This window comes from Trachurus japonicus, chromosome 22 (assembly GCF_045865225.1).
Source record: "Trachurus japonicus isolate A0001 chromosome 22, Traja_1.0".
NCBI classification, from domain to species: domain Eukaryota; kingdom Metazoa; phylum Chordata; class Actinopteri; order Carangiformes; family Carangidae; genus Trachurus; species Trachurus japonicus.
In genome coordinates this window covers 23,047,405-23,066,796 of record NC_140928.1, presented here as the reverse complement: position 1 = coordinate 23,066,796, position 19,392 = coordinate 23,047,405, and the positions used below count along the sequence as shown (strand labels likewise).

At 42.0% G+C, this 19,392-nt stretch overlaps 1 long non-coding RNA gene across 2 annotated transcripts; it reads left to right on the top strand.

The window, feature by feature from the left end:
* The first annotated feature begins 1,126 nt into the window (after window positions 1-1,126).
* Window positions 1,127-16,504, top strand: LOC146964068 (uncharacterized). Of its 2 annotated transcripts, none has more exons than XR_015034785.1 (3): window positions 1,127-1,186; window positions 13,211-13,386; window positions 15,024-16,504. It is a non-coding gene; the product is annotated as an uncharacterized LOC146964068 (long non-coding RNA). The 2 variants fall into 2 exon arrangements; XR_015034786.1 differs by lacking the exon at window positions 15,024-16,504 and adding an exon at window positions 13,587-13,800.
* The last annotated feature ends 2,888 nt before the right edge of the window (window positions 16,505-19,392 follow it).

Below are 19,392 nucleotides of genomic sequence, written 5' to 3'. Positions count from 1 at the left end.
GCACATAAAACCTGACTGTTTTCTGCACAGAGTGGCGTCGTGCAAAGACTCCACAATAACACATGAGCTGTAATGTGCTGGGGCTGGACGTGCAGCCATAGCTGACTCCCAGTGTGCAGGAGGAGCTGTCTGTCAGTGTATTCAATTAGCCATTTAAATTCCTGCACACATACAGTGAGAGATATTATGATTCAGACTGTCACTCACACACTCTGGCCTGCGTGGCTGCCAGTCACCCAGGTTGATCCACCACACACACAGAGACACACACACAGTCTCTCTCTCCCTGTCTCTCTCTCACACACACACACACACACGCTGCAAAGTTTAGATCAGTGACTAAGATTAAGTGTCATTGTCACATAAAACAGCGTCCCGTGGCGCAGGAGAATAGTAGCTGGAAAAGGGGGCTGATTTGGGAACAGAGCCGCTTCAATGCGCTGCTCTAACTTCTATCCTCACAATCTGGGGGTCCATTGTCTACTCCCTATTTTTAAAGTAGTTGGACCCTCCCCTCTTGTTAGATAAGATAGGCGAGTTGTCGTCCAAATGAATCGAGACCCCCTCACCACCCCACATACACATCTCCCTCTCCCTCCCTCCATCCCTCTCCTCTCCTCTGCTGTTTTCCCCCCGCTGAGCTCAAATCCAAGGCCAGGGGAGTTTGGGGACATTTTCTGCTCCCCTTATAACCAAATAACACCCCTTCGCCTTCTGAACACGTAGGGCCTAAAGTGTGCGTTTATTCTCCAGACCCTCTTTACAGATCGTACTTTAAACAGCGTGATCTGCGAATAAACAAAGCCAGTAAACAATAGAGTGGAGGCTATGCCCACATATAGGAAGAGTACACACACAAACCAAATTGCACAAGTGTAAACTTTGAATAGGACGCCGCAGCTCTGTAAATTTACACAGACATTAAATTTCGTTCTATTCATTTTAGACATATAATGCTAAGCTGATTTTTTTTATAGCACACTGATCGATATCTCTGTAAAATAATCATTTTTTTTAACTAGCGGGGCAGTGAAATCTTTGCTTTGTGCTAAAGTCAACAGTGACAGAGTTTGAGCTCAAATAAATGCCGTGATGTCTGGAGCCCTTTGCAGAAGGCAGAAGGCGAAGCTTCTACAATGGGCTCCTGTGTGGCTTGCCAACAACAAGCACCGGCTATTTTGCACAGGTATGAAGCTTTTTTATTTCCTACAACGCTCTCTTTAGGATTTTAGACATCTTTATTTTTTTTCTTCCTTCACTGGAAGGGAGAGGTGGCCGTTCCCGGACATGCAAGGAGGAGTATAGGAGGGTGGGGGTGCAGAGGTTGATATCCTAAATTCATGAGAAAGGAGACGTATTGGATTTCACGACAGGGTGGCGCAAAGCTGAGGGGATCTGCTGAGGTTGTGTGTTAGAGGTTGCTTCAAGTTTCTGTGTCTTTGAGCTGTGTGATGGAGAGGGATCCTGAGAAGAAAAAAAGAAACAGCTATAATTGATTTCTTCTTGTGATTGATGCATATTTCAAATGTAACTTTTAAAATCGATCGGGGCGGGGAAAAAACAGAATTGCAAAAGGATGATTTGATTCCACTTGTTCTCAGTGCTGGTGATGTATTGAAACTGAAACCACCTCACAGGGCTGCAGCACTCCATCACCATCAGGAAACTATCTCGCCATTGTAGAAAACGTATATTGATTTTAGTGGAGAAAAACTATACGGCGGATTGCGTTCACTTGCTCACTGACACATGAGCATCAGTGTGGACCTGTGATGACTGACGGGATCGGATATTTTTTGCAGTGTGCGGCTGATTGATATCATTGCTGCTGCGCTGTTGTCATGAAAACGAGCGTCGCTGCAGCTCTGACCCTGCTGCTGTGTTTATATTTCACTGTGGAAATCCTTATTTATTTATTTATTATTATTTAATATAGTCGCTTTTATTTTAGATAGTTTTGTCAAATATACATAAAACGATTCGGGAGTGTGTTTTAATAAATGGAGGCACCATATGCTTTTTCTTATTCAGAAATCTTTATGTAACATAGGCTTATTATTATCATTATTATTATCATTATTATTATTATTACATTTATTATTCATATTATAAAAATACAAATAATATTAACAATAATAAGGTTGATATATAATAATAATAAATAATAAGTGTGCCACTCATAAAAATGCACCGATGCTTTTACAATAACGTTCACGAGGCCATGTTTGAATAACTAATTCTTGTTAATCTTAAGTATATGGAGAGCTCGCCAAAAATGCCCATTTGCCAGCATTAAACAATTGTACCCTGACGCGGCTCTCCTCCGACCCTATAGAGGCGGGATAACCCCAGTCAAGCCCTCTCTAGTGCCCGCTGAGATGGGAATGGCCTTTTGGAGCTTTGCCGGTTCAAAGGTAACCGACCTCAATCTGTACTGGCGGACAAAAGTTCGCCGAGGCCACATCACTGCACCTTCCCCATCTCTTTAACTTTGTGCAGGCTTTTCCATCGAGGGAGGATAGTCTGCTCTGGTCTGGTCTACCTCTGCAGCTCCTGGGGCGCGCCATCATACGAGCACATCTGTTGTTATAGCAACAGAATAAAGGATGGTCCAGCCTGTTGATCCTCTTTTTTTCTTTTTTCTTTTCTTTTTTTTTTAAACTTAACTCCACTAACCTGATTTCTCCTTATTTCTTATGGACGCATTTGCATATTTCTTGATTAAAGGCCTGAACGCCAGACCGCGCTCCCACGGACACACACAGTTTCGAGGCGCATCTCTGGCAGATGTGACTGTGGCCGCAGGTCGGCGACGGACACTCTGCGCTCACTGAGATATGATGTAGGCCAGTTCTGTTGAAACCAGTCACATCTGAAAAATAAATAATAAAGTAAGCAAACAAATGGAAATCATCGTTGAGTTTATATTTTTATCTGCAGCCATTGTCATATAACAATAACCACTTCACTTCTTTTTTTCCTGCTCACACCTTGAAATAGCATCTAATTGTAGCAGAACCTCCTAAGTGAGACATTCTCCCTACAGCAATGCATTTTAATGCCTAGGCGAGTTTGGGCCTCTATTTTCAATGACTCAGTTCCCTATAAGCCATCCACCCATGGGCGTCAACTGACTGTGGCAGCGTGAGAGTGCAGCTCTCATTCAGCAGGAGTGCTATACAGGAAAGGGGAAAGGAATCTGGAATTAAAGAAAAAAAAAAGTCAGAAGAATATAAGGCTATGAAAGTTCCCTTTGGGGAAGCAGCGGCAGCAGCACAGACAGAGTGAGCGTGTCACTACAGAATAATGTGGTAATCACTCCTCCAGTCGGCCTAATAAACACTCCTGGATCATCACTAATGTCTGTCTGATTAGACTATAAGTCTGCGGGTTGTATTAAATCAGGTGTAGAGTCATTTCAGGGAGTCGGGTGGTGTTATATACAGCAGGGTGTCTGCCGCACCTTCAGGCTCACGCGCTGCAGCCCGCGGACTGGAACACCCAAGTAGATCTGTCTCCATGGCGACGGCGGGACACCGGTCCAACAAGCTGTAATTCTGTCTCAGCCTTTTGCAGGGGAGGGACCGTCCACACTAGCCCGACTTAACTCCTCTTTCACCAGAAATACTCCTAATCCCATATCCCAGCGAGCCAAACTGTCGTCCCTCAGTATATTAAAGGGACCACAAAGTCAAAACTCAAAGCCACCCATGGTTTCTCAGCAGGCGGCCGGCCCGGTGAGATGCTCCGTCCTCCTCGTCCATCCGTCCACACGAGGACGTGTCTGTCATCTTTCTTTCTTTTTTTTTTTACGCATTTATTCACCAGCGCTCACACTTGTTTGTCTTTCAGCTATTATTATTGCTTAATGAGGAAAAGTAGCCTATGAAAAAAAGCAAATGATAGGCCTACTATTATTGTCAAATTTAAGGATAGGCCTAACCTTAACATTTAGACTAAATTGCCTAGCCTATAACAAAAGCATGTGGTGATTTAATCAAATTAATAATTATTTTGGCCTGTATTAGGAGCTACTTTTGTTTTATTATTAGTATGCCCTATATTTTTCCTGATAGCTGGAAAAAATGAGAATAATAACTCAGACTACAATGAAAGTTTTTAACAGAAACCTGCACACATAAAAAAAATAGTCAGCTGTAAAATTAGAATAGGTTATGAATATTAATACAAAGCAAGCTTATTTTGCTAATTTGTAACAAATTAAAAAAGCTAAAATATATTATTTCTGTTGCCAAATTTTAGGCTGAAATTTACCTGAAATGTGTGTGAGCTTAATATACGCTTTACATTATTAAAGATTTCACTAATCAAGGCTAAAACAATGAATAAAAAAACAAGACATAAACTACAAATGGGACACAGGGCCAAAAATATAAGTGCATAATTTAGCAAAAGAATTCAAACTGTACTTTCTGTACAGTAGCCTGCAACTTTGTCTGTTGCTCACATTGTTTCATTTTGTTTAGGGGCTTCTTAGGCCTCCAGTTCTTTGGTACAGCTTCAATCTTCTGTTTAATATATTCTGTTTTACTAAAGCTACATTACATTATTGATTTTTTTCAAATTTCTTTTTAAATTTAACTTTTGTGGAACCCTGGCAGATTGTGCACTGTTTGACTGTGATGGCACTTTTATGAAAATGAAAAAGAAAAGTTTTGGATTACTTCTCAAATTAAAGTTCCAGCATTTATAAATTATGCATTATATAATTTTATATGATGAAATACTGTAGTTAATATTTAAATGTTTGGTTCTAAAGAACAATCTGCAGAGAGTGGAGAACAGCAGGGAGCTCTGTATAATCAGAGACTTACAGATGTGCAGCAAAGACATACATACACTTCATTTCTCCTTTCCTACTGTTCACACAAAAACATGACTCCTTCCTCATTCTGCTGTGGCGTATTGTCTTTCAAGGGAAGATCAATTTTTTATAACAAAAGGCAGTTTTTTTTGTTTTGTTTTTTACCTCATAGCTACTCCCCTCTTGTCATTATTAAAGATGACAATTTGACCAGAAAGTACTGAAAAGTTTCCGTCAACATAACTGACCGACGTGAGCTGTTATTTTGCAAATCAAGATGTATGAGTGCAGGTTAGGGCTCTGTTATGATGGAAAGCAGGATGTGTGTGTGTGTGTGTGTGTGTGTGTGTGTGTGTGTGTGTGTGTGTGTGCTGGAGAGAGAGAAAGAGAGATCATGAGAGACAGAGAGCGGGAGAAGGATGGCAGGATAGACAGGGTGAGAATGCGGTCGACGACTGTGATTTGTCTGCACTCTCCTGACACGACTATGTGACATTCCAGTGCAGGACTCCTTCATGTCCCGAGTGCGAGAGAGATGGAGAGAGAGAGGGAGAGAGAGAGAGAGAGGGAAAGAGAGAGGTCCATCAACAATGCCCATTGAGTACTGTGAGGCAGCAGCTGGTGGGACGTGCACTGACCTAAAGGCGATCTATTCAGGCCAGCACGGGGTGCCTCTCACTACCCCGCTGCTTTTATACGCCTGGAAGTGGATGGATGGTCAGTGTTTATTCTCGTAAAGTATTGCAACACAGGTCTGTCATCATGCAAAACGGAAGGGGAAACAGCCTCCACCTTACCTATAATATAACCAAGGGGAAGAAGTGAAAATCAAGGGTGATGGAGATCATGTAAATGTCTGATGAAGATAAAACGACATTGACAGTCCAAGCTTTTGTCTCTCAGGAGTGCTGAAGTGAGACTCAGGGTGAGGTGGGGTGGTGGGGGGGATTAGCTTCTCAAGGAGAAACCTAATGTACAGAAAAATCCTCCATGCAAGATAACATACATGTGATCAACCAGGCAGAAAGATACTATATTGAATGGAGATTAAAGGTGCTCAATGTATGAAGTTAGGTATTGCTCGGGGGTAACTGCTGGAAATATTTGTGTGCATGCACGCACTCATGCTTCTTGTTCCTCTTTGGTAATTCTGCAGGCATTTCCCAGTGGGTCTCATGCCTGTCTTTGAGATCAAACCTTGTTGGCAAAGCTACCATAAAGCGATATGTCAGTCAGCTGTGGTAAAGGGTTGCCTGCTTGGCTGTGATTGATCTGCCAAGGTTTCTTTATTCCCCTTGAGGCTCGATACCTCCAGGTTTTTAGATTCAGCAGTTGCCAGTGCTGATGAATATCTGGGGCTTCTGCTTTTGGAATAGTACCGCATTATATCCTCTTTTACCTGACCCACTTCCACCCGCTGTGGCACCATTCACCAGCACATGGCCATGACATGGAAGCCAACATGCTGCAGTGTCTCCTCACTTCCCCCCCTCGGCTCCAGTTCCAGGAAGTGGAGGCACAGCCTTGCCAGCCAATCACAGCGAAGGACACCCAACTCATTAAAAGTTAATGAAACCTATAAACGTGGTGCGCCAGCGATTCATTTAAACCCCCAATCCAATCTCCTCTCCCAGCAAAGGCAAACAAGCCCGTGTGCCCCCAGTGCCGTCCTCGGAATAACAAACTACGGAATATTTTGTCCTGCATATGTTCTTCTATGCAGACATGTGCGCTGTGATAGGCTATCTTACAATGGGACTTGTCCAATTTAGTGAATGCCAGGATGCCGTTCTGCAGGGGTGAATTCTGTAATCTGTGTCCGAGCTGAATTTAATGCCTTTACTTTACACTGCTCTGCTTGTCGGAAATGGCCGCAATAGATATGCCATTTCAACATTCATGAGAATCACTGACATTCAAATAATGTGCTCATTTTAATACCGTATGAGTAGGAGCCAAATCTCGGTGAAAAACCTGCATTTACTTCCTCGTGGTCATGCGAGTGTCAAGAACTATTCTTTATCCATGCAGATGTGAGGGTAAACCCTGTTTCCCTTCAGATAAAGCCATCTCTCCCTCTGTCTACTGCAGGACACTCTGACCTAATAACGCTGCAGCTCTCAATTTGATAACAACCCATCAACAGCAATAAAGTGCCACCTTACAAGTGTCCTAAATCTTAAGTGTGGAGCAATATCCCCCCTTGTCTTTAAGACCTCCATTTCAACACCGCCCCACTGCCCCACAGTGCTTCCCTTGGGGGATTCAAATTAAATTCTCCCCATGTATAGCGCCACTGTCAGCCCGCTAATGAATTCCCATACCCTGACTTGAATCAAATTAATCCCCAATTTAATCCCATATAAATGGCTGTGCTATTTATAATGGAAAGGCTGGTGCTCAGTTGAAGGATTGAGGAAAGCTGGGAGATGTCTATAGGGCTGTTGAGCAGATTATGGTGAAGGATGAGGCCTCTATGTTTTCCCCACTGCAGAGTAGTCCCCTGATACACACTATTTAACCCTCGCCTGCTTGACACTGACAGAAACATCACGGCGTTTGTCACTTAATATCCTTTCAGATTAAGGAGTCAACTGGCATATTTATTGGTCAGAGCAGGGATGCTCTTATCTTGAAGTGCCCAGCAGAAGGATAATGTTGTGTGAAAGGTGCACGCATTGCAAATCCTACTGTTTTTATGAAGGCCTTGGTTACAGTTAAATTAGCTGGGAGTCCAGACTTGTTCCAACCAGCCACTGTTAAAGGTCATAGTGTCAGAAACAGTTTTGTTCATGTATGGATGCAAATCTCACATTGGCTAGCTTTCATATGCAAACCTTTTCATGTGAAAGGAAGTTGTGTTTTTTTTTTTTTTTTGGTTCAACTCCCTATCAGCTTTTAGATCAGAGGACCACCACCTTGAATATCAGTCACCAATGGGTGAATGACAGGTAGATTGTAAAGGAGCTTATATATACAAATATAACAGCATCATGTGGTATGGTGATATATTACCTATGCTTTTTAGATGCAAATATAATGGTTCACTACGCCGTCAGATGTATTTGAGTAAAGAAAAGCAAAGTCCAGATGGCGGCTTCAGGTTCAGTTATTGATGTGTGGCTCTGAAGACTGGAACTGTTGGACCGCCCGTCCCTGTGTTGTTTTTGGCCTCTGCATATAAGAGTCAACAGAGAATGAAAACCCAACATCCAGATACGCCAGCATGATGATATTCATAAAATTAAAAAAAAAAAAAACTGCTGTAATTTTCTTACTCCAAAATGAAAAAAAAATTAAAATAAAATAAATCTCAGCATAGGATAAATGGGATATTTGGGATTGATACACTGGATTGGAACGTGTGTGAGATACCAAAAGTGAAACAGTATCGACTGTGTAATTTAGATTTTTTATTTTTGTGTGTGTGTGTATTTATGAGCTTTAGCAGAAAGTTTGCCCTAAAACTGAAAGTTCAAGACCCTGAAGTTCTTGCAAAGTGGAGTTGGGTTTGATGTATGCATACATAGCAAATCCAAATGTATGATATTGTGTAGTTATTAGGTAAGCAGTGGCATGGGATGGATATGAGGATGACAGACGGTTCTGAAGTCACTTTGGCAGTTCAGAGGACAGTTTGGAGCCTTTAAAGCTTGGTCCACCAAATGTCTGAATAGCTATGGTTTATTGAGGCATCTGTAAGCTTACTCATTTTATTGCCAAGCTTGGCTCGTGTACCTACCGTGATGGAGAGGCAGAGGACAAAAAAACACACGCACACAAAAGTTTGCTGTTTGCCTTCATTCCACCAAATCCTTGACAGCCGTGCTATAGCCCATCACTATTCACACCATTGTGCTGTCACAACAACTAAACACATCATTTGTGTTGCAGAAACTCATCCTGTATGTATCCAATACCAAATGTTTGGCGACTGAAAGAGGCGACGGTGGGTGGGGTGGATGGTCGGGTGTGTGTGTGTGTGTGTTGGGTGGGGTGGGGGGGGGGTTGCATAATTTGCTAGGAAACATTTTACCGAACATTTGGTGATAAAAACGCCGGCGTCGGCCCCAAGGCTTAAAGCAATTAATTCAGGATCCTGACATAAACTCTCCAATCCTTTGACAGCTTGGAGCTGAAATAAAAATGCTAGTTCTCCTGGGAACGGCAGGAGATAGCTGGCTCTTTTCTGGACTGTTTGCTCACTGGCCCTGAGAGCAATCTTCCCCAGTCAGAATGAAATGCAAGGACACAAACAATGTACCGGCGAGAGAATGGGAGATGGGGAATGAACAGTTTGGACTATTTGCTCAGCAGAAGGGCAGCCACAATGGCCGGCCCATGGCTTTCCCATGCATCAAGCCTCTTAGTCTTAGGCCTCCCTTTGTTGCCTGGTTTCTTCTTCCCCGGCCAGATAAGAGCCCAGCTGCCCTATACTTTTTAATTCCCATTGTACACCATACTGTATGGTCATTTATCTGTGCACATTCTGCCTGCCATGACGGTGTTGTCTAATTGAACGGGTTATCGCATGTGTATCTCTGTTCACCTTAGCATGTGTACTCGTTTAGGGGTTGAATCGCTTCCACTTTGCTATAAAAGGCAGGGCGGCAGCCGGCGAGAGGGGGGGATAGCGGCTGACCCCTCTTCTCTTCTTAGAGGAGGCAGCACAAGTCAAGCACAGAACACGATAACGACACCCAAGTGGGCTTTCTTTTGGGGTTTTTTTTCTCCCCTGCCTAAGATGACAGAGATTTCCATTTTTACAACTGTTTGGATCATATTCAACTGAGGAAAGAGCTGGGTTTGGGAAGTGAGAAATATCAAGGTGTGTATAAAAGTAATAAACAGTGAGGTGTCCCGTTTGAAGAAGCCGACAAAGATGTACTTTTCCAGCCAAAAGCAAAAAGGCTTCTAAGGGCTCTTGAGGGAGAAATGAGATGCAGTCATTATATGACCTAATGGCAACTCCAGCCAGAAGAGAGGGCAAACAGAGCAAGTGTAGTGGCGCTGGCTGAGAGAAAAGATCCATATTGTGCTCTTTTGTTTTGGCTTGTTGGTTTGTGTTTGCATTTACATTGACCAGTTCTCTGCTGAATGTGTATTCACACTCAATACATGTAATGTTGTCTGCATGGCAGGAAATGGAAGTAGCGTGCTTCCCTGTTGAGGTCTGCTGGGAATAAAAATAACAATAGTAAATGTGTCTGAAACAAACAAATAAACACACAAACAAAAAGAGGAGTGGGATGTCACCGGAGAATCAATACACATAAGATGAAGGAGCATATTCATGCATGTGAGCAGACACTCGCCTAAACACAAACACACCCAGACACACACACACACGCACACACACCCATCCCCCTCTGTAAAGGTTGTGGTGTCAGGGACCCCCTGGGTGGTCAAACTGAGGATGATTCGTACACAATATGATGTTGTGGAGACAAAACCATTGAAAAAAAACCCAAAAAACAGACTGACTTGTGTTCTGACACACATTTATATCAGCACATAAAAATATTTGTTATTTATGCTTTTTAATAAAAGTTGAATTGTTTTTGAAGAGAGTGACAAGCGGCTTTTACGCCCACAGGAACGACAGGAAAACTGTTCCTCTTCCAGCAGAATGAAAACACAGCCCATGATGATTCCACAGTGGTTTATTCTAATGGATAAGCTCTTAATCTGTCAGATCAAATTTCAAAGTGCCAGGAGCTGTGCCAAGACAGGTCCCAGGAAGGAAAACCCTTTTTGTTTGGGGCAGAATTTTTTAAATTTAAGACCAGACTTTATTCACAAGGGCCCTAATCACAAAAAAAAGGTATATGACCTGTTGCGGAAGCGATACCTCAAAGAGCAGCATCATTAAGAAACAGTAAGTGCTTGTTTTCACATCCACCTTTTGTGCACCATCAGCATTTTGCCAGCATGTCAGACCTCAGGTATGGCAAGATAAATAGCTGTCTTATTTGTGCCTGTGAGAGCTCGGCTCCTTGTGGGGTGGTGCTCTCAGCTTCACGCTCCACCAACACTGAAATAAAGCTCTGTTCGAGGCATTTCAACACCGCTTAAGGTTGTCCGTGGCCGTGTAATTTATGAGTTGAGAGGACTTCGTTTTTAAGTTCAGTACGACCCACAATCTTCCAGCATTCATGGGTGGAGAAAAGAGCTGTGTGAGTCATAGGAAACTTACAACACTCCCCCAATTACCTTAAACAATGGCAGTCTGAGTGATACCTGTGGGGAGCTGCTGTGTGCTTCAGTCGCTAAATGATAATATGATGAGACCAAAATAAACCGGACGTCCCGGCACCTTAAGAGGTTGGGTGTCTATAGGTCAGTATAAAACTGGCAGGATGTAGTTAGAGCCGATCACTTCTTGATCCACGGTGCTCAGTGGGTGGTCACATGGACAGACAGACAGACAGGATGACATGCTGACTTGTGCTTGCTGGCACTGGTTGCCAACCCACTGTATAGAAGAAAAGACCTGAGGGGGCGAGTGTGATGATGCTCTTGGCTTTTTTTTTTTTAAGTAGTAGAATATATATATATGACTAAAATACTATGTGTTTTTGTAAAGTTAATATAAACTCAAGTTAATATAAACTATAGCTTAAGTGTGATGTAAGCTATTGACATGTTTCCATATTTTAAAAGAATTACATGATCAATAGTTTCATTTTATTTTTTCAATATTTAAGTACTACTCTTACAATGTTATTTTTCATAATTTGTCGTAAAACAAAAACAAAAAATGTTGTAATCTTTATGTGGTACAATAAAACAAACAAAAACCATTGAGCAGCATCGCAAATCATATTTATTCTCCACTGGAAATGACACTTTACTACATCAAAAACACTGTTTGCTAAAAAAAAAAAAAATAGTGGTGGTTAATTATAGAGGCTCCTCCTTTGTCCGCACACAACGTTAAACATTTATATTTACATATCTGGTGTTTGCCCATTGTTACTGGATAATTATGTTTTATTGCTTATTGCACATATGGGAAATTAAAACACACATTATCAGGTTGGTTTTATCAGAGTAATTACATTTTGTTTATATTATGACCGCAAAAACAACAGGTTCGAATGGCCTGGAAAAATGTAAACTTCTGGAAAAGGCTAAATTGAAATAAGATAATGGTTATGTATTTATAGTAAACAAAAAAAGGTTAGTAATTAAATTTCACTGTATGGGTGAATTTGTTTTATTTATCTGTGGAAATAAATAACCTAAACAAAACATGTAACTGTTTTTGGAAAAAAAGAAAGAAAAAGTAAATACATTTTGTCTGGTTAATATTATCAATCTTACAAATTATCATTATGGAAATGCACAAAAATGAAAACAATTAAATATCTTCAACTGTAATTTATTTCACATGTAAAAAGAATCAAAGACTGATGAAAATGCAAAACAAACACATAAAACATACACATGATACTGCATTTAATTATGTGTTAAATATTGATGCAAAGATAAAAGAAAAATATAGAGCACAACTAAAACAAACACACAAAAAATACTAACAAATATATCAAAACATATAATAATGGATGGATGGATGGATGGATAATAATATGGGCTTAATTATATTTCATCATTTATTGTTCTATGATTTTTATCAAACATTTCTTTTAGTTCTGTTTATTGAGCATGCTTCCTTGTTTTGCTGCATGAATATTGGATTACCTAAAAACAAATGACAGAAGTGAAATGCAGTGTTTTCAGTGTCTTCATTTAAATGTCAATATTCATATTGGAACATTTTTACAATAACAATACGTTTCGTATTGATTGTGTTGAACATACTCGGGCCTACTCAGCCAGACATGGCTATAGCGTTCACATTACCTCTCTGCCAATGTGTGAATGTCAACACCCTGTAAACACCTTTGACACACATGCTTGAATGCGACGGGCGAGTTAACTAAACATTCCTGGGTGTTCCCCATAAAGGTCCCCCACTCATCCACCAGACTGCAATGACCCGTCTCCCACGCTTCTGACTGCACTCATGGAAAAAGAGCATTTTTCTCTTTATATATTAACATTTTGTTTTCTTTTTCAACTTTTACATCGAACACCGAAATATAAAATACTGAAAAGATAAACAACAAAAAATCACCAGGCTGTATCATCTGGTATTTTTCTTTCTGTGCATGTGTCTTAAAATGCAATGGAACAATGCTCTACAAGGATTTGGGAATTTGGGAGTATAATTCCAGCCCCGTGCTTATCGCCGCACCCAGACTATTTGAGTGTTTTGAGATGCGGGCTCCCTGAGGACGGATCGAAGGCGTCCTAGTAGAACTGCACATCAAATAAATAGGAGGATGGGATTTATATGGAGGCTGTGTCTCTGTCAAACAGGGCTCTGCTGACTGAAGTGATCCCCATGGCCCGAGTGGAGGAGAGGAGGGAGATGAAGCCTCAGAGGGAAGAGGGATAGCTGCGGCAGAGCTACACTGACGCACACACACACACTCAAACACTCACACAATGTCCCTCTCAGTCCTGGGTTGTGACCGGCCCATGGCATTGGCCAGGTATGTCAGCTATGTTTGCCAAGCCATCCATCACCCATGCACCTTCCCTCCTGAAACAGGAACTTTTGTTTGAAGCATACACTTGTTAAACCCATCCTTTGACTCTGTTTAACCTAATTTATTTCCTTATAGCTGAAGGGGAAGATTTACTAGCACCTATGTTTTGTTCTTTATTTTCCTCTTATTGTGGGGCTGCACAGGACAAATGTGTGGCTAGAAACATGGGCGTGTTGTCACGAAGAGAGATTGCGAGCTACAGTTTGGGGACACCAATGGTCCTTATCATCGGTGACCAGGGTTAGCAAATAAACACACTGCGGCGAAGTCAAGCTGCACGTAAGGAAAGGAAAGATTTGTGGCTGTATCACGCTCACACCTGACAAAAGAGGATATGAAATGTTTTCATTTTCTACACATGATGCATCAAAATAAAAAAAACACGCTTCTATTTTTGTTACTTAAATGATTGAAATTTGCTATTTAAGTTTTGGATTTCACTTTCCTCCACAAGGAAAACTATTTAATTATTCATATACCAGTTATCCATAAAAGAAAAAGGAGGTACAAAACAAATACGAAGAAGCCGGTATGTTTGATGGAGAGAAGGTGGAAAAGGAAAAACGTTTCCATAGAACTCAGAGAGCGTCATATTGACTTTAACACAAACATAAACCTGAGTCATTACACCATTGTTGGCCAGCTTGAGAACACATTGTCTGAGTGAGACTCTGACATGAGAACTGGCAACAAATGTCTCAAAAGAAACGTACGTGTGGGTTGGTATGTTTGCTAAAGCACCTAAGATGAAGCCTTTCTTCATTCTCCAGAAACACAACCTTCATTTATCTTTTGACTTCTACTCTGAGCCGGAGAGCTGATATCACTAAAAGTGCCACGTTAATGATTGACTCCCTGCGCACCAAGCATCCTGCGTTGAGTGGCCACTTTGCCCGCTCTTGTGCTGCATTTTCAGCCGTAAATGTTTGTGGTCCCACTCTCCTCTCCAAGTCCCATACAGTATTATTAGCACTGGGGGGTTAGGGTGGGGTCGAGACTAACTTTCAATAAAGAACCATTGGCATGCTGAGGTAAATGGAAGATAAGGAGTTTGTCTCTGACCCTTTTAGTGCTTTATAAGAATGTGGCTGTGTAAACCTAATCTCCCCTCAAGATAAATTTGGCTGTGCTTTGTGAAAGCAAGTTCATGCATTGCCTTTTTTCCCCCCCCTCCTGTTCTAAAGCCCACTTTGACAGGCGTGAAATGAGTCCTGGACTTTTCATTGACAGTTCAAGATGGAGAGCAAACTGAGATTAGGGCATGTTAATTAATTGTGGGGTTGGTAAAGTGGCCTCCTATCCCATGAAAGACTTGTTCCATTTATTGCCATCTTGCCAAACACTGACACTGGTGTAATCATGAATTTGACGTCCACCCCCTGCTTTTTTTTTTTTTGGTAGTAGGATTTCCTGTGTAATTTAGCACACCTATTGAGCTTTTATATACGACCAGCATCTATTGATGCTACTTAGCAACTCACTACCACCAGTCAATAACAGCATTACAATCATTGCCTTGTAAAGAAAAAACCTTATATTACACATCAGATTGACGTGTGTGTTCTCTCTCTCCTCCACAGATGCACATGGCGCTTCAGTTGAAGGAGACTTTTCCACTGCTCCTTGGCGTCTACTTTCATCACCCCGCATCCAGCGACCTGAAAGCACTTTCCTGTCGCTGTACTTGGCTATATCTACGTCTGACCTGTCTGCCATATGTAATATCAAAGCCTCTGTCAGCGTGGAACTGAATGGGAACAAAAGAGAGACCTCCATTAATGATTAACTGTTCTAAAAGCCCCGGCTTTTGTATTCCCATGGTGCCCAGGCTATCTGGCCACCATGTGACATGCTCACAGCATTTTTCGAGCAGATTGGGGGAAAGCTAGTGAGCAAACACAGGTGCTTTGGAGCAGCGTTGCCGACGCTGTCAGGGACAACCACAAACAAGAGCAGCTATGCCTGGCTAAATGAATCCCCACCCCTCCCAACACCATCACCACCTCCACCCCCCTCTCTCTTCTCTGTCGCTAGCTAACTTGTTTGCTAGCTCGCTATAGCTTTCTCCCTGCAAAGCCTTCCTTCTGGAGAGCCCCCACGTCTCCCACCCCCACCACCACCACCACCCCCACCCCAAACAAGTCCAATGTCCGCTCCAGCCGTGCTCCACAACTTCTCACACCCTCCAAAGAAACAAACAAATAAAAGTGAGGACGGCCGACCACTTCTTTGAGGTGATGGCATTTGCTGTGGTCATGACTAGTGGGAGAGCAAACAAATTAATGGTGTTCGAGTTTTCACTTTCCAAACCAAACTAAATGTCTTTTAGTTCAAGTGGGGCAATTCCACTGACCCTGGTGTCAAATGCTGTATAAGGGTTGCACACTCTTGCACTTGAAATGCAGAGGAGGAGGCCGTAAGAAAATTAAACAGGACTTGAGCTGTGGCCTAAGAGAGCCTGGCGAGGTGAGACGCACGACGCTGGTATCGGAAGAATAATACTTGAATAAATTGTGTGTGTGGTAAACACTGTGCATGCTAACGGTTTATTTCTGCTGTCTATGTGTTTTGACCACAAACTTTACCAAGAGGTGTGTGGAGCACTTAACCTTTTCATCCAGGCTGACTGATAGTTCAGAGTGACTGGGGGTGCTGTGTCGCTCAACTTTGATAAGACAATCAGATGATAGGATGGCGTTATCTTAACATGGCTTTCCGGCTGGGAGACAAATGAACAGTGTGTGATAACAAGAACAAAAGCTTGGCTCTTATTGGCTGGCTGCGCCGAAGAAAGGAAAATTATCAGTGTGGAAAATTCACAATAGGTGCAGTTTATTTCATTTTCAATTTTCTTCTTAGACGAGGTCACAAGTACAGTTTTTTATTTTTTTTAAAAAAAATCATCCAAATATTTATATTGTCTCTTGGTGGCATTCTGATTTCACAGTCTGCAATTACCTGAGCCTATAAAGCAGTTATCACTGGAGAGATGATAAAAATGCTTTAAAACAAACAATTTAAATCAACAGGAGAGGATATGAAGTTGTAAAAGTGAGACAGAGGAAGAGAGGCTGACACAGAGTGAGCAAAAAACCGATATAAATATATAAAAAAGAGAGAATTTGAAGGATTGAAAAATGTTGTGTGCGTCTGAGGGGAAGAGACAGAAAGTGTGAAGAAAGAAGGTCAAAAGTAGTTTCCACTGAGACCTGCTACTGATCAGTGAAAGAGCACTTCTGTCTTGGTTTTCTGACTTTTGCAGGCTAATTCTCAGAGTCAGAGAGAGGTGTGTATACTCAGGGATTCACTCAGGGCTTTGTTTGCTCTGTTCCCCCCTAAAAATGATTGGAAAATATATTGGTGCCCTGCCATGAAATGTTAGAACTTTTCCAGAACAAAAAAAGAACTTGTAACTGTGTAAAATATTGCATAAATAAAATGTTCCCTTTATAATATGTGTTGTGTGTTACTTGAAATATAAGTTTTTCTTTTTACCAGCCTATTGAATGTACAGTTCTTCAATTTTGCTTAAATTAGCATGTTTTAAAGTTGAATTTCACCTGCTTAAGCCATTCCTACAGGGACCATCAGAAAGGGTTTAAAATGGGCAGAGATATACTCGGAGAAGCTCATCTCATCCCCTGTTCTGCTGCTGGTTCCCTGCAGGGATTTAGCCTCTGCTGGTCGTGAGCTGAGTCTGATCAGAGGAGTTACAAATCCTCACTTTTAGGGGTCTTACTGTAATTCACAGGGCTGTTGGCCACAGTAAAAGCGTGGGGGCCCGGCATCTCGAGAGGGATTTGAGACAACATCTTTGTTGCCTCCTCATTGTGTTACGGTGAAAGTCGTCCAGCTCCATTGTCTGACCAAACTCCGCTCAGACCTCGGCTCAATCAAAGAAAAGTTTTCCAGTAATGAGGTAAGACATGAAAGCTCATTGAACACAGCGACATGTTGAAAGGGCCCTTTTGATCTTGCCAGGCACAATGGTAAAATTTGAAAAGAGCAAAGTGTGCTTTAAGCAGCAATGCACTGCATTAACCCCTTGTCTTTTGACAGGCCCACACCTACAAAGAAGTAATATTCCGCTCGATGGAAAATGTAGTTCATGAGGAATGGCCTCCTTGAGAGGGAGGAGACCTTTGTGCTAATTCCACGTATTGCCTTCAGAGGTCGGCTGATCAAGAAACAGGAGTTGGCCTCTATTCAAATTTGATTTGTCAAAGCCACGTTATTTTGGTGTGGTCTTATTAATACTGTATTAGTACTGATTTAACTGACCTGAGGGCTTACAAAGTAGCACCATTAGTCAAGTCAAATTTTGTCCAATCAAGAAAAAGGCAGGATAAAGGTTAAGTGTCCTTTCTTTTTTTAATGAGTGATAAAAGATATATACTGGCATTTTGCTGGAGCTGGCAGATTACAGCTCTGATGGTGATGGGTCAATCTGTAATAGCAGCTCACAATGGACATGAACACAGATTTATCTGGTAACAATTCTAATAAACTTTAATCAAACAGGATCTCTGTGTTGTTAGTGTTGACAGAGAGAAGGAAAGTGTGATGTCCTGTCATGAATGAAAAGTGAAAAAGAGAGTCACGCAGGACGATGCAGATGCTATTGTCAAGTCACAACAGTCTTATATCACAGTCAATATCTGACATGCCAGGTTTCCATCCATTGTCCAGCAACCAGATTAATGATTCAGGTGATGAACTCAAACTACACCTCCAGCCACAACTGATCTGGTCAGAGATCTGGTCTGGTCCTAAAAACTGTTGTGGTTAGAATCAATAAAGTGTCTGCTGAGGTTAAGTTGGGCCAACACTATCTCTGCCAATCAGCCAGTGAGTCTAATGTCTCCCCAGAGGACACTAATAAAATATACCTGTAAACCTTTTGTGTCTATTAATTCATGAAGGTTAACTGATTTATAAACTAAAGCCTTTTAGTTTAGTGACTTTTAAAGCAGCGACTGCCAGGATCTAAAGCAGTGTGTTCATAAAGCTACCTTGTATTGTGATATGATCACACTTAAGAAGAACCAGAGCAGGTGTTGCTCGCCATTAACTTGACACAGACGTTCAGAAACGTTGCACAATGCTCTCCACCCCCCCATCCCCCCTCTCAAACAGCACATACACAAACAATCCCGGTGGATGAGGTGGTCCAAGCAGGTACACAGCCAGCTCAGGTGGAAGACCTCTGCGCTGCCGTCGTCATGCCTGAGCTGCAGTCCACTGAAAGACGTATAGCTCCATGCCTCTCTCTCACAGCAGAGAGCACATCGACCGGCCTGCCAGAAGCTGCTGTTCCAACACACCTCTATTCACTGAATTGTCTCCCTGCCTCCTTTATGAATACAGCCCGTGTCCCTCGTGTTCAATTACCTGAGTCAATATGAATGTATTGAACTCCAACATGAGTCAAATCATAAAGTGTATATACAAGACCAGGGACGTTATGACCATCTCAGAGGGGCAGTGAAAATTACATTGGTGATTTGCAGGCCAGGAAGTAAACAAAGTGGTAATATATGAGGGTAATAACATACATATGGCTCCAGTGTGGAGAGCATCTGGCCAGTTGTTGCTTTCCACCAGTTTGACGAGAGGATGTGTTGATGGACTTGAAATGATACAATCCTGTAAACTGGCATTTTTCATGTATAAAAGTATACAATAAAATACACGTATATATGTGACAATAATGCCCGTGTGAATGGGTTCATGTGAGACCATGTGTGCATTGCGTGTATGAGGCAGCTGCTGCTTTTTGGCACATGCACGCACACACAAGCACACCCATAAGCACGCACACACACAGACACACTCACACTCACAGGTAGCAGCTGGGTAGGCTCACCTGTCATATTAATAAAACCAGACAATCCCTTCCATCAGCAGCAGCGCAGCAGCAGCAGCAGCAGAGGTAAAAGCAGACAGAGA